Source organism: Leguminivora glycinivorella, chromosome 13 (assembly GCF_023078275.1).
Source record: "Leguminivora glycinivorella isolate SPB_JAAS2020 chromosome 13, LegGlyc_1.1, whole genome shotgun sequence".
NCBI lineage: Eukaryota > Metazoa > Arthropoda > Insecta > Lepidoptera > Tortricidae > Leguminivora > Leguminivora glycinivorella.
Window position 1 is genome coordinate 5,460,558 of NC_062983.1, and position 15,184 is coordinate 5,475,741.

General features: G+C 41.5%; 1 protein-coding gene across 1 annotated transcript in view; it reads right to left on the minus strand.

Annotated features, from left to right (window-relative positions):
• Positions 1–15,184, minus strand: part of LOC125232459 (protein doublesex) — a 354,551-nt gene that overhangs the window by 119,454 nt on the left and 219,913 nt on the right. The gene's annotated exons all lie outside the window — the stretch shown is intronic.

Genomic DNA, 15,184 nt, shown 5'->3' on the forward strand with positions numbered 1-15,184 from the left:
TCAAGCCGGAATTTATATCAAATATCAAATTATATCAATACGGGTGGCCTAGCGGTAAGAGCGTGCGACTTTCGATCCGGAGGTCGCGGGTTCGAACCCCGGCTCGTACCAATGAGTTTTTCGGAACTTATGTGTGAAATGGCATTTGTCATTTGCCAGTCGCTTTTCGGTGAAGGAAACCGGACTAATCCCAATAAGGTCTAGTTTCCCTTCGGGTTGGAACGTCAGATGGCAGTCGCTTTCGTAAAAAACTACTGCCTACGCCAAATCTTGATGGATTAGTTGTCAAAGCGGACTCCAGGATCCCACGAGCCGCGGAAACATGCCGGGTTAACTTATTTTTCGGAGGACGATGATGAATCAGGTCTACTGTCTCTTACAGCTGTCAAAAAAAGCAAGCCAACGCAATCAAAAAATACAGCCGTATATACCGCAAATTTTCGACATTCGCATGATGTCAGTCACGTAAGCTGGACACCCAAAAACAAATATGTATGATATCTATTTCTGCTTTAAAAAGTGCTTGACGATACGGTAGGGGTCAATTCTCCAAACAAACGCTCTCGACTATTTCCTCCTGGTTTTTGAAGATAGAGCAATGATTTTTTCAACACAGATTGTTATTATTTTTATCTGTGTCGGACCGTTTTGATTTTTTTGATCTATAGAGCCAATCAAAAATTTCCAAAAACGGCCTTTTTCATTGTGGCGCAAAAAAAGGTGTGATACTCAAGATTGGTAACAATTAACCAAAAAAGCTAAACGGTCCGACAGATTACGAGTATTTCATTGTTATTCAGATTCTCAAATTTCGTTCCGATTGATTAAATTTTGAAGGAGGAAAGAGTCGAGAGCGGAACCTCGATTTTAAAGATTTTTTTGAAATATCTTTTGACTGAGTTGTTCTTAATTGACAATTTTTTTCGATTAATCTAGTTAATAACACTTGTATATTTAACTAAAATTCCCAAGTTGAAGGGGGAGCTCATTTCCATTTTAGCATTTTCGCTACCGTATCCTCTTAACGGCTCAGCCACGACATTGGTCTAAGCGCGACAGCGGTGAGCGGCGGTCGTACATTGGAGCGAGACACAGCGATGGGACTTTCCATTCGCACGTATGGCTGCCGCTCACCGCTGTCGCGCTTAGACCAATGTCGCAAGAATCACCAGTCGTAATTTATAACCGCCCGGTTGTACGACAAGAATCGCGAAGCGGGTTCTCTAGCATCTGAGCAAAGTTCACGAGCACCCACCAGGCGGGTTCTTGGTTGAGAAAGTGACATCTATTTTAACTTAATCAGATAATAACATTCCTCTAACGGCCCAGCCACGACATTGGGCTAAGCGCGGCAGCGGTGAGCGGCGGCCATACATTGGAGCGAGACACAGCGATGGGACTTTTCATTCGCACGTATGGCTGCCGCTCACCGCTGTCGCGCTTAGACCAATGTCGTGGCTCGGCCGTAACTAATCGTTTCGTGACTTATTCGCTCTTCGTGATTGAATTGTCTGATTGTGGCATTCCGCGCCAGAGGGCTTTTGCTTTATGTTCAATAAGTTCCATTTTATCTAATTTTCTGGGAGAATTCCGTATGGAAAGAACCTTATAGCAATTGAATCATAAAGGTCCCCTTTGCTTGGAAAGCCACTATTTAATCCGTAGTTGTATCTAAAAATGTAAATGAAATGCAAGTACTATAATTATAAATAATTGGTTTAACCGTTCTGGATAATAAATGAAAAAAATTAAAATTTTGAAAAAACCCCTGACCGCGACATAGTGAACCGATTTTCATGAAACATGGCTAAGAACACTCCGGACTAATTCATCTTTCAAACAAAAAAACTAAATCTAAATCGGTTTATCCGTTTAGGAGCTACGATGCCACAGACAGACACACACACAAACAGATAGACAGACAAACAGACAGACAGATACGTCAAACTTATAACGCCCCGTCGTTTTTGTCGTCCCTGGGGGTCGATTAAAAATGGGATAGGTATTGCTTCCCCGAAACACCAGAGGTGTTGTGGGTCGATTAGGTATACGCTCTTTTCTTGATAAGTTGTTTTATCAGTAAAGACATTCTGTCTGTAGAGCATCAATTAATACAGTTAGTATACGACTAATTCATTGTACGACCACGTACTAATACAAAGACCAATAGGAGAAAAACCGCACATATTATGCAGTCTGACCAAAAAGAGCAGAAAAAACCGGCCAACAACGTGTCGGGCCACGCTCAGTGTAGGGTTCCGTAGTTTCCCGTATTTTTTCAAAAACTACTGAACCTATCAAGTTCAAAACAATTTTCCTAGAAAGTCTTTATAAAGTTCTACTTTTGTGATTTTTTTCATATTTTTTTAAACATGGTTCAAAAGTTAGAGGGGCCCGGACACACTTTTTTTCCTATAGGAGCGATTATTTCTGAAAATAATAAAATTATCAAAAAACGATTTTAGTAAACCCCTATTAATTTTTAAAAACCTATTATCTAACAATATATCACACGTTGGGGTTGGAATGAAAAAAAAACAGTCCCCACTTTGCATGTAGGGGGGGTACCTACCCACCCTAACAAAACATTTTTTTCCACTTTTTATTATTTTACCACTTTGTCCCTAAACAAATCTAGTGCAATGACAAAACGTGGCGTGTCTATTGGTCGATTTTGTGATTTCACTAAACAGAGTAAGGCATTTAGTCAAATGACTGAAATTTTCTAGAAAAAATGATAAAATGGATTCGCCATTTTGTGATCCTGCGTGATTTGATCATATCCCTTAGTAATTTGATGAAATCTCTGTTTTGGCCATTTCCCTGCGACAGATACACATATTGGTACCAAATTTCAGCTTTCTAGTGCTAACGATCACTGAGATTATCCGCGGACGGACGGACGGAGGGACGGACAAACATGGCGAAACTATAAGGGTTCCTAGTTGCCTACGGAACCCTAATTAAAAAGTGGCAACATTATAGTGTCATCCCTTTCAAATCAATCGACATCAGCCTATCGCAGTCCACTGCTGGTCATAGGCCTCCCCAATTTCAAGCCACCGTTTTCGATCTTCGGCTGCTCGCATCCAGCTCCTGCCAGCCGTCCTGCTCAAATCGTCGCTCCACCTTGCCTGAGGGCGTCCTACACTACGCTTGATACGGTCTCTACTCAAGAACTCGTTTACCCCAACGGTTGTCGGTTCTACGGCTAACATGGCCAGCCCACTGCCACTTCAGCTTGCTAATACCACACCTCGGACACTGCGATCACAAATATGAAAGAGGCGCGTTCCTAGCACACATTCTAAACTCGTGCAGGTGAACACGTACCATGCTTGTATGAGTGAGATATGACAAGTCGACTGTTCGCGTTTTTGACAGGTGGTTACTGAGGTAACCGAGAGGGGATGGGCGGCACTTTCAGCGGTGAGCGGGAGTGGCCATACTGTAGGATAGTATACTCTTTATTATACTGTGCGCTATGTTCTTTGGGTTCTCTGCCAGATAAAATCATTTCTGATTCGATCCCGCAGAGAGACGCCGAATCAATATGTGTGAGAAAATGTGACGACACTACGATGTTGCCACTTTTTAATTTCAACTTTTTTTCGTCAGACTGCAGCTTTGGCAATTACAATTAACTTAACAAAAATACACGATTGCCTGACGAATATTAAATTTGAAATAATAACCTAATTCAAAATTAAAATTTTGAAAAAAAAAAAAAAACCGACATAGGGGACCGATTTTCATGAAACATGGTTAAGAACACTTTACAAAATCGGTTCATCCGTTCGGAGCTACGATGACCACATCAGCCAGACAGACGGACAGACGGTCGTTTTTGTTCGTTGGTCGTCGTCAGTCGTTTTTGCGTCGGGGGTTAAAATCGGGAATGATAGCGCAATTTTTTTTTCTCGAGGAGTGTGATTAGTACCTGCCAACGACTATATTTTCCAGTTTATACAACCCAGCCTTTAAAATGGGTGAACAGGCGAAGTGGAGAAGACAGCAGGAAAGCGGACCCTGGCGCTATAGGCCGAGAAAACGCTAGGGTGAAGAAGTAAGAGTTACCAAAGAGAGTTTCAGCTTGGAAGAACACGCCAAGCATGAACCATTTCAAGGCTCTCATCAGAGCCTACAGCAAAAAGGCCTCCACAAATGCCTTGGCGCTGTCAAGGAACCAACTCCGCAACCTAGTGAGGGTGCTCACAGGCCACTGCTACCTGAACAAGCACATGCACACTATCGGGGAACGTGCAAACGGGCGGCGCAGATTCTGCTGAGTCTGAAGAAACGCCCCTGCACATCCTGGCAGAGTGCCCCTCTCTAATGCGTAACACGTAACATGATTCTGGGCAGCTACCAAATACACCCAGATGATGTGAGGTATCTCGATTTCAAAAAGATACTACAAATCTTCGAATTTGTAGGACTTGATCGAGAGTTGTAACAAGTGGCGATCACAGCTGGCCCCGTAGCCGAATGGCATTTCTGCGACGCGAAACGAAAACGAAACGCCGCGAAAGGTAGTCTTGGCTCAGTCGTGCCAATACGCAAGAGCGATAGAGATAGATATCTACGAGCGTTTCGTTTCGTGAAGCGTTTGTGCCATTCGGCTACGCACCCTGATCAGAAATGGTCGCAGTGACACATAAGGCGCTAAGAAGCCTCACTTAGCCCCTAACAAAGAAGAAGAAGAAAGGAGAGTTTGAGAACTGCTGGTCTCATATTTGATTGGAATTGTTAACGCTTCCTTGTGGTGTTCAAAAATACATTATCATTCAAATCTCGCGTGAGAATAAGCTGTCAATTAATGTCCGTAATGAGATTTAACTTGTTTTTCTTCTCCGTGCGGTAAGCGCCGACTTTCGGCATTCTTCGCAAAACAAAGTTGCATCTTTGCTAATATAGTAATCCCAAATATGCGAATATTGTCATATGGGCTATTTTTTTCAAAGTTGTCCACCCCCGTTGTGGTTATGAAACATGGGTATTTTTTACGCGATTAATACTCAGAATCGCGAGGTCTTTCGATCCTGATAGAAGAAAAAAAAATGTCCCAAGATTTCCATACATTTTTTCGAACCTTCCATTCCGTTACCGCCATACAAAATGTATGAAAAAATGGTAACGGAATGGGAAAAAACCTTGAGACACTTTTTTTCTCCTATTAGAATGGAAAGATCTCGTGATTCTGAGTGGAAACCACATAAAAATTTCCAAATCCAAAAAAAATGGGGTGGACGGTGGACGACTTTGAAAAAAATGGGCCATATCTAGTCATGGAAAGTTCTCGTCTCAGCATTTTTTCTTCGCACATCTATTATAATAAGTGTATGGTCAACGAAAGCCGATCCACGTCGATAAGTTTGAGGAAACCCTAACACATTTATTATGAACTCGTCAAATCGACGCAGGAAACAAATCAAATTATTTTATTAATTTTTTTTTCGCTATATCGTAATCCTACAAAAGGATTTATATAGGAGGTGCAAGCACACATTGCTCGCCCTTAGAGTTGGTCAAAGGCGCCTAGCCTTAAGAGATAACATTTACTAGAGAAATTTCGACGAGTACCTTGGCGGTCGAGGTGGTGTAGTGGTTTGAGCACGTCAGCCGCGATAGCTGGAGACCCGGGTTCGATTCCCGGTTTCGCCACCAGTGGGCTTGATTGCTTTTTCTTTAGTGTATGGTGTCTATTTCAGATCCGCCGACACCTATAACTCGTCAAATGGCATGACGAAATTGACGCGTCACCGGACCGGCTTACCGCAATATGGACTAACGAGACTACCCTGAGAGAAATTTGCTCGCTTGTGAATGCTAACAAGTCGCGCCGAAAAATAATTGTTGCGGTTTATCTTTGTTTGAATCAGCCAAACGTATGTTTAAAAAATATAGTGTTTACAGTCCGCTATGTTTTCATAAAATCGATATCCTGATTCAAATATATTGCCGAACTCACTAACGCAACAAGTGTATGGTATCTTTTGTTTGATAACCAAATGCCATAGAAATTTTAACCGTAAAACTTGTATGAACGAAGCATGACCTTCCTCAAATTCTCAAGGATGAAACTTTTTAATCTCAGTGTAGAGCCGCCAGGCCTTCCTCATTTCCTCAAGAACTTTTTTTTATAAGGTTTTGTTTTTTAATACTCATACTTTCCTTATATTCTCAAGCCTTATTTATATACATGTGTTAGCCAGAAATGAATAGTCCATCCCCGAATTATACAAAAACGACACAAACACGATCTGGTAACTTTCTGCGGGAAGATGGAGCCCAGAATGTAGTCCAGGAAATGTACCTTAACCCCCCCCCCTCGTCCCCTCACCCCCTCTCCCTTACCTTACCTGTCGGGGGGTACCGCGTGTCAACCGGGCTTAAATAGCTCAAAATGACCCCAGGAACAAATGTGCCAAGTGGCTTCTTTTGCGAACATTTTGCAAGGTCACTGCCACTAATGACAGTACTAGATTACAAGATTTGATGACTCAGTTGTGTCGTGTTGAGTTTAACCTCCCGATCCATCCTCTATATACGTCCCCAAACAGTATCTTCCTCCTCGCCAAACATTCGACAATCTGTCTAGTCAGAGTATACACAGTAAATACAGAGTATACCAATTAGGTCCTCATCATCATCAGCCCGCTGCAGTCCACTGCTGGACATAGGCCTCCCCCAAGGTACGCCACAGAGCCCGGTCTGCTGCTTTATGCATCCAGTTTCCGCCGGCCCCCCTATGCAAATCATCCCGCCATCTAGCCAGAGGGTGTCCCACACTACGTTTACCAAGACGCGGTCTCCACTCCAGAACACGCTTGCTCCAGCGGTTATCGGTTCTGCGACATATGTGGCCAGCCCATTGCCACTTCAACCTACTAACTTTCAGAGCTATGTCGGTCACCTTGGTTCTCTGGCGGATCACTTCGTTCAGAATTTTGTCCCTCATAGAGACTCCAAGCATAGCTCTTTCCATAGCACGTTGAGCGACTTTAAGCTTGTGGATTAGCCCCACAGTCAGAGTCCACGTCTCGCATCCGTACGTCATAACAGGAAGGACGCACTGGTCGAAAACTTTCGTCTTTAGGCTCTGTGGTATATCTGACGAAAGTATGTGGTGTAACTTCCGAAACGCTGCCCAACCTAACTGGACCCTCCTATCGGTTTCCTTTTCGAAGTTGTATCTACCCAACTGCATTAACTGCCCAAGGTATACATATTCCTTGACAACTTCGAGTCGAGTTTCGAATTAGGTCCTCGGAAAGTTGAAACGATTTAATTTTGATATTAATTGATTGATGATTTGTATCATTAACTGGTCTTTAGCAACGATGATATTATTTATGCAAAATGCGTGCAGTTTCCAACCGATTAATCACAGATTTACGACTCACAGCCACGCGACGTATTACCTATTGGTTAAAGCCTTGGGTGCAAATAGTATGCAATATACAAATACATGTTTTTGTGGTTGAAAGTATTAGGTCTTATAAGGGCGGGTAGCCAGGCAGGCAAGCATTTGTTTGTAGATAAATTAAAAACACAAAAGAAAAACTGTAATTTTTCAATAAATAAATAAATAAATTAAATTCACATTAAAAAAAATTGAATTATACGTACAGAGCTTCACATTACACGAGAGTTGTTAAAAGAGAAGAGAGTGAGTCGACGAATGGAATTATATAAACCTGTTCGTACAACATATAACAGGCCTTTGCATCTATAACAGAATTAACAGATGAAGCTAGGAACATACTACGCGGACGTCCGTCGTAAATCGACCGCGACCGCGACCGATCAGTGTGCACGGAACAAAACATCCAGCGAGCCAGATTTCGATCGGACGTCCACGCGCTCAAGGCCACGTCCACGTCCGTCGACCGATAGTTTGCACGGTTATAATATATGTAATTTCATTGTCCAGATTCCCGTCCGCGGTCGATTTACGACGGACGTCCGCGTAGTATGTTCCTAGCTTGATCCAAGCAGCATCCTTGCGACACTTACGTTCGTGGCTGTATAGCCCAATTCGAGAGAGGATCCCTCGTCCGCACACACGGCAGGTGTATTCTCCCCCAGATGGGCGGGGGTTAGAGGCCTGCTCGTGACGCCTCATGCGTTTATCATTCAACAACAACAACAATATGGCAACAATAACAAGCATGGTCACGTGATAAACGATATAACGTTAGTTTGCGTAGCCGAATGCAAAAACGCTCACGAAACGCTCACGATAACTCTTTTGTAGCTATCTATCTCTATCGCTCTTGGCGCGGGCCAGACTACATTTCTGCGGCGTTTCGGTGGCGTTTCGCGTCGCAGAAATGCCATTCGGCTACGGGGACAGGCCGTCCTTTTCGCACTATTTGTAACTGCGATAGGGACGCTGGGACGCAATGATGCGATAAAGTTTATCCAACTATTTAGTGTGCGACGCCCGCAGGATGCCGATCATCATCCTCCTTGCGTTATTCCGGCATTTGCCGCGGCTCATGGCCCCAGGCTTCCATGAAATTGAGAAACCTTTTGTTAGATAACCCCATGTACTCTGTAAATGAGTACATGGATTTCAATTTTTAATGACCGATGATATAATTATACCTATATTTCTCTGTTATATAATATTTTCTTGCTTCGTGATAATTTCATGATATTGTAACTTAATTTATTAATTTTATTTAGCTTGGCATGTGTATTTTCTTTCTTTGTAAATGACGATCCTCATTTGGGAGACACAATTATTTTTATTTGGAATTTATTATGTAATTTTTGACGATCATGATGAGAAGATAAACATAATTTTGACATGTAGCAAATTTATAGTGTAATTTTTATCATGAAATAAAGAAATCTAATCTAATCTAATCTATAGTTTATTGTGTTTGAAAGCTGAATAAGTCGGGAGTGTTCTTAACCATGTTTCATGAAAATCGGTCTACTATATGTCGGGGGTTTTTTTCAAAATTTAAATTTTTGGTTAGGTTATCGATAATTTTGATGGCGCTGACGGCGTTATGAGCGATGTTCATATACAAATACGACATACTTAATATCACAGTTGTATTGTTTACAATGTTTACATCTTTGATGATATTTTGCTGGGACCATCAGTCTTCCGTTGTAACTCCATACATCAGTAAATGCGAGTTATTTGTATAGGGATAGTTAAGTCACATCTAGCGACAATCACGCGTCAATCACACGTCAAATAGCGTGAATTATCAGTACCACTACTCGATACTAGGTGGCAACAGTGTCTTGTAGTATATCCCTAATTAACACTTTAACAGTAACTTAACGTTACTGTCTGCAACATACACTGAGAGAAATTTGCATTGTGAATTTAACAAGTTCGACTTGTTGCGGTTTATCCGTTTGAATCAGCCAAACGTATGTTTAAAACAATATGTGTCAGGTTGTTTTTATAAAATCGACTTGTTGATTCAAATATATTGCCGATTCAAATGACAAGTAGCTTGTTGTTTGAACCCAAGAGCACGTAGGCGCTATTTTAACCAAAAAACTTGTTGAACGAACATGAAAACTGGTTGTATTTTCTCTGTGTACATGTGACGCACGTATGTGAATAAAATAGCATGTAAGCAATAATTTACTATATAAAGTATGTTTAGTTTTACTTGCTCTCTCTCCTGTATTGATTATCGACAAATACAACACACATCATCCATAATGACCAGTTTTACTTAAGCTCCATTCAACCCTCCAACTTCATCATATCTCAGTCACGTCTGCCAAAAATTTAATAGTAGAACAGTTTACAACTTATATTACAAGCAGAAGGAATTGAAAACAGAATACTGATTAATACTATGGTAATATTAGCTAAAAATTGGTGAGCATTAGACTCTTCGTTCGTCGCGACATCTATTGACAAGTAGCAGTACCGAATTACGCTAGTTGACGCGTGATTGTCGCTAGATGTCACTTAACTATGCCTATACAAATAACTCGCATTTACTGATGTATTGAGTTACAACACTTACAACACTCCCCTTACTTATTCCTATGGTGACCAGTGATCACGGCCAGTGCAAGCTGGCCGAAACGAAAAAAGGTACAATAATATTAAATCGCATTCTTTTTGTCGCTTCATATAATTATGTTTTATCGTAAACAAATAAAAAAAAATATATTAGGGTCACCTCACACAGATCAACTTAGCCCCTTAGCTTGTACTATGGGTGCTAAGCGACGATATACATACTTAAATAGATAAATACATACTTATATACATAGAAAACATCCATGACTTAAGAACAAATCATCAGTGCTCATCACACAAATAAATGCCCATACCGGGATTCGAACCCAGGACCGCGGCTCAGCAACAATTTTTTGAACAAAAATAGCTTGCACGCAAACACAAAAAATTAAAATTTTGAAAAAACCCCCGACCGCGACCTACACAGTGAACCGATTTTCATGAAACATGGCTAAGAACACTCCCGACTAACTCAGCTTTCAGACAAAAAAAAACTATATCAAAATCGGTTCATCCGTTCGAGCTACGATGCCACAGACAGACACACATACAGATAGACAGACAGACAGACACGTCAAACTTATAACACCCCTTCGTTTTTGCGTCGGGAGTTAATTAAAATAGAAGACAACCCAATAAGCATAACCATGTTAAATAATGTGGAGTGGAACATAACAATCAACAAGTTTTTACCTGCACTTTTCACTTGCATTATTCAATTAATTTGTGGCCACTTCCAATTTACTGCTTACATTACGCTTAACACGTTAATTTTATAGTTTTGTTTTCTCGCTAAAATTGACAGGTGACGTTACTTCCCGCTATATGTATAAGACACGTGGTAGGTACTGTCAAGGTAGTAAATATAGATGCGGACAAACTGCCAAATATATGTATCCACAACTTGAAAGTGTAGAAATAAAATCGTGTATACATATTTTGAGCAGTTTGTCCGTATATATATTTCAAACGTACTACGATAGACTTGGCAGAGTTAACCATTCCCATACTCGACAGTCACGCACACATTGCTACATAGTCCTTATAGAAACAAACTACATTGATCTTTAAGACTACAGTGTACATTTCAAATCCGTATACTCAGTTTAGTCATGTGTGGGGGCAATAAAAATAGATACTGTTTGATATCGATGCGTTAGTATTAAATTAGCATTGCAACAGTGTTGCGATCTATACGATACTGAATTTTATGGTCATAGTTTCCTTAGTTAGATAGTTGTGATGTTGATATTCATAGGAAACGTCTGCGGTTTTAGTGCGTTTATAATAATTTATAATTGGTTATTGCTGCGACTTTTCCGCGTTTTATTTTTAACCCCCGACGAAAAAACGACGGAGTGTTATAAGTTTGACATGTCTGTCTGCTGTCTGTGTGTGTGTCTGTCTGTGGCGTCGTAGCTCCCGAACGGATGAACCGATTTAGATTTAGTTTCTTTTGTCTGAAAGCGGAGTGTTCTTAGCCAAGGTTCATGAAAATCGGTCTACTATGTGGTGGTCGGGGGTTTTTTCAAAATTTTAATTTTGTGGTTAGGTTATTCATACATAAGTAATATAAGGGCCACAGTTATTTAAAACACAAAAATAAAGCTATGAATTTTAAGAATTAAAACGACATCAAAATAGTTTAAACTATCTATCTTACAAAACAATGTTTAATTCATCGTTTTCGTAAAAAGAGATGTAATTTTTTGTTTTATTAAACAGGCAGCAAACGAGCAGACGAGCCGCCTGATGGGAAGCAGTCATCGCCGCCAATGGACATACGCAACATCAGAGTCACTTACGCGTTGCCGACCTTTGAGAACCCTAAATACCGGCTTCTTGAAGAACCCCATGTCATAGCGCAAGGGAACACCTCAGAAGGTAGCTCATTCCACAACTTGCATGTTCTGGGCAAAAACGAGAGGCCCGTTTGTTCTTGGTTCTGTCTTCTGTCTGTGTCCAGAAAGTGAGGATGAACTAAAGATAAAGTATATGTGATTTAAAACAAAACTGGGATATGTTAAGCATCGGGCCTTACATGCGTCAGGTACCTTTTTTTTTTTGTTTAGGGGGAAAATCAGGGGTGCGAGGGGGACCTAGTGGTTATGTGGGACTCCCGTATTGGCTAATGAGGCCACGGTATACCCACTAAAAACCCCCCCACATGCCACCTCGCCGCTTTGTTGGCGGGGTTGCCGGAACACTTGCGCTCACAACCTAACCTTACCTATGCTTATATTCCATTACTACCATAAGGGGTAGGCAACGAAACCTAAACGAGAAGTCGCAAATAAGTTCATAGTTTGTTTCTCCGTTTTTAAACTCTCGGGTCTTTCGAGCCCGGTCATTTATAAGGCGTGCGTGGGGATATAGATCCAACACGTAGAGGCCGTTTGGAGATATTTGATGTCATGTAGAACGCCTGCTGGAACCCATTCACGGGTACATGAATAGATACCCGTGAACCGGTTTCAGCAGGCATTGGAAACTATTGTCAATAAAATGGAAAGAATAGATCAGGTCTATGGGTTGAAGTTTGGATGAGTTATGAAAATGGGCTATTGCAAAGGTCCGGACACCTACCATAACATTGCGTTAACAAGTTATCGAGGCAGGCGGTGACTCGCCACTCGGTAGATGGGCACCTGATTTGCCATCATAAAGACGGCCAGGCGCAACACCGGCGTGAGTGGCTCAGGGGTGTCGAGAGGTGGTGCTGCGCTTTCTCCGTAGTTACTCGCGGCGTTATGCCCTTTAACACTTCCACCCCTGGAGCGATAGCTCAGACGTTCCTCTCTGGACGGCCAATGAAGGCAAGCCAGAGCTGAGAGTCCTGCGGGTCCCCTTGGGGTTCCACTCCGGCCGGCGAAGACACGCCGGAGACGGAGACCCTGACCGACTCTCGGGAACACTCGGGTCCGTGGGGTCGTCACTCCCCAACAGCTCGCCACAAGCTGCCCTGCGGGCTTATAGTTTTATTATTATGTTTAAGAAACCGCTAACAATCCCTATTAATGTTATAAATCGGATAGTGTGTCTGTTTGTTTGTCCCGTCTTTCACGGCAAGACGGACCGACGAATAGACATGATTTTTAAGTGGAGATAGGTAAAGGGATTTTGAACCCTCCACTTCCCTAAAGTGGGGGGTGGAGGTTTGTATGGAGCCTTCCGCAATTTTCGAATTGTTAGTAAATTGTTTTTTTTTTAAATTACGTACCCTATGTTTAGGAAACATCTAACAATATCCAATATTTGCATGCATTGCAAAGCTCGCATGACCTGCGCTAAGGAAATAAAGAAAAAAACAAAAAAAAAACTACCTCCCTTGAGATTTGGAAGTCGGTTAGTAAAACGTACCTAAGTAAAACAAAGAAGTCAAGGTCAGTGATGAAATAGTCGCTAAACAAATGATGGTTATAGGAGTTTAATGTATTGCTCCTGTAGAACGCACCTGGTATAAATGTTTAATGAAATATTATGATAACTACGTGTATAAGCGACATCCACACTCAGGCGACGCACATCGTAAGACGCGGAACGGACATCAGCGCCGCGCCGCGCCGCCCGAGCGTAATTTGAAAAACGTCTCCTCAGTACATTTTGTATAGGAAGGACGTAAGACGCGCCCCAAGCGACGCGACGCTCGTCGGGCAGCACATCAGCGCTGACGTCTGTTCCGCGTCTTACGACGTGCGCCGCCTGAGTGTGGATAGTCCCTAAGGCACTGCTAGTATACTAGTTACCGACCAGCGCTAGTTTGCGTTCATTTGACGAAACATTCCTTCGGTCGTATTTACATTTAACGCCATTCCTTCCTCGCCCTTTTCCGCACTTGTATCGTAATGTACTATTACCGTATATAATTAGGCATCAAAGTACAATGGTCTTTTGAATTAGCTAAATAACCACAAAATTAAAATTTTGACCGATTTTCATGAAACATGGCCAAGAACACTAACTCCGACTAACAGTTTGCAGACAAAAAAACTAAATCTAAATCGGTTCATCCGTTCGGGAGCTACGATGCCACAGACAGACAAACACACAGATAGACAGACAAACAAACAGACAGACAGACACGTCAAACTTATAACACCCCGTCGTTGTTGCGTCGGGGGTTAAAAATTAACCTTTGGTTACCATAATAAACTCATAAATACTCCTGAATTACCCTTAAACGCATGCTTTGACACACGCTGACAGCGATTGACAGTATAATTAGTCTGTCTGTACGTCACGGTTGTTTTGTATGGATTGTGCCAGCCCGGGCGATTTATGGAGTCTATCATGACTCATTGTGAGACGCAGACAGTCTATTATTGTTTGCGTGCATTTTCAGAATTTGGGCCCCCCCAAGCAAAAATAAACTCACTGTCAGTTTTGTGACGATAATTAAGCATGAAATTTCTATAAAAATATTGTCTTTGTGTGAATTAAATAAACTTTAAGAGATAATTTACATTCAGAATGTGAGGAGAGTAAATTTTTAGGCATATTTTATGCTTAATTGTCGCCACAAAACTGACAGCGAGTTAATTTTTGTGGCACATTTTTTTTAAATTTCTTTGACACTTTCTTAAAATATGTAACGACACAATGAGTAACAGTTTATGCTACTGATACATAATGAGTTCTTAAGACGATACGGAATGCCTCATTTCTCCATACAAACGCTCTCGCCTGTTTCCTCTCTGGTTTTTGAAGCTAGATCAATGGTTTTTTCTACACAGATTCTTATTATCAATACCTGTGTCGGACCATTTTGCTTTTTTTGATATTTTTGTTTTAAAAGAAATTAGAGTTTTTCAAAGTTTGCCAAAACGGCTTAATTGTATTTGCCAGAAAGAAAGGCGTGGTATTCAAAACTGTGATCAATTATCCAATACGCGAGTGTGGTTTTATTATGAAACGAGGTTCAGCGAGATCAAATACATATGTGTATTTTATCATGACAAATCTGGGTCTACCGGACCAAGATAAAAGCGGGCGCAGCGGCAGAAAGTGCCGAAATTTTGAAACGTAATAAATACAAAATTCTTGGCAAATAATACCTTTTTGTACCCTTTGGCGTAGAAACTCTAGGTCCATGGGGTCCCAGCGTGAACAAGTTGTTCACAGAAATCGCGAAGCGTCTGGTTGAGGTAACTGGTGACCGAAGAGCTGGCG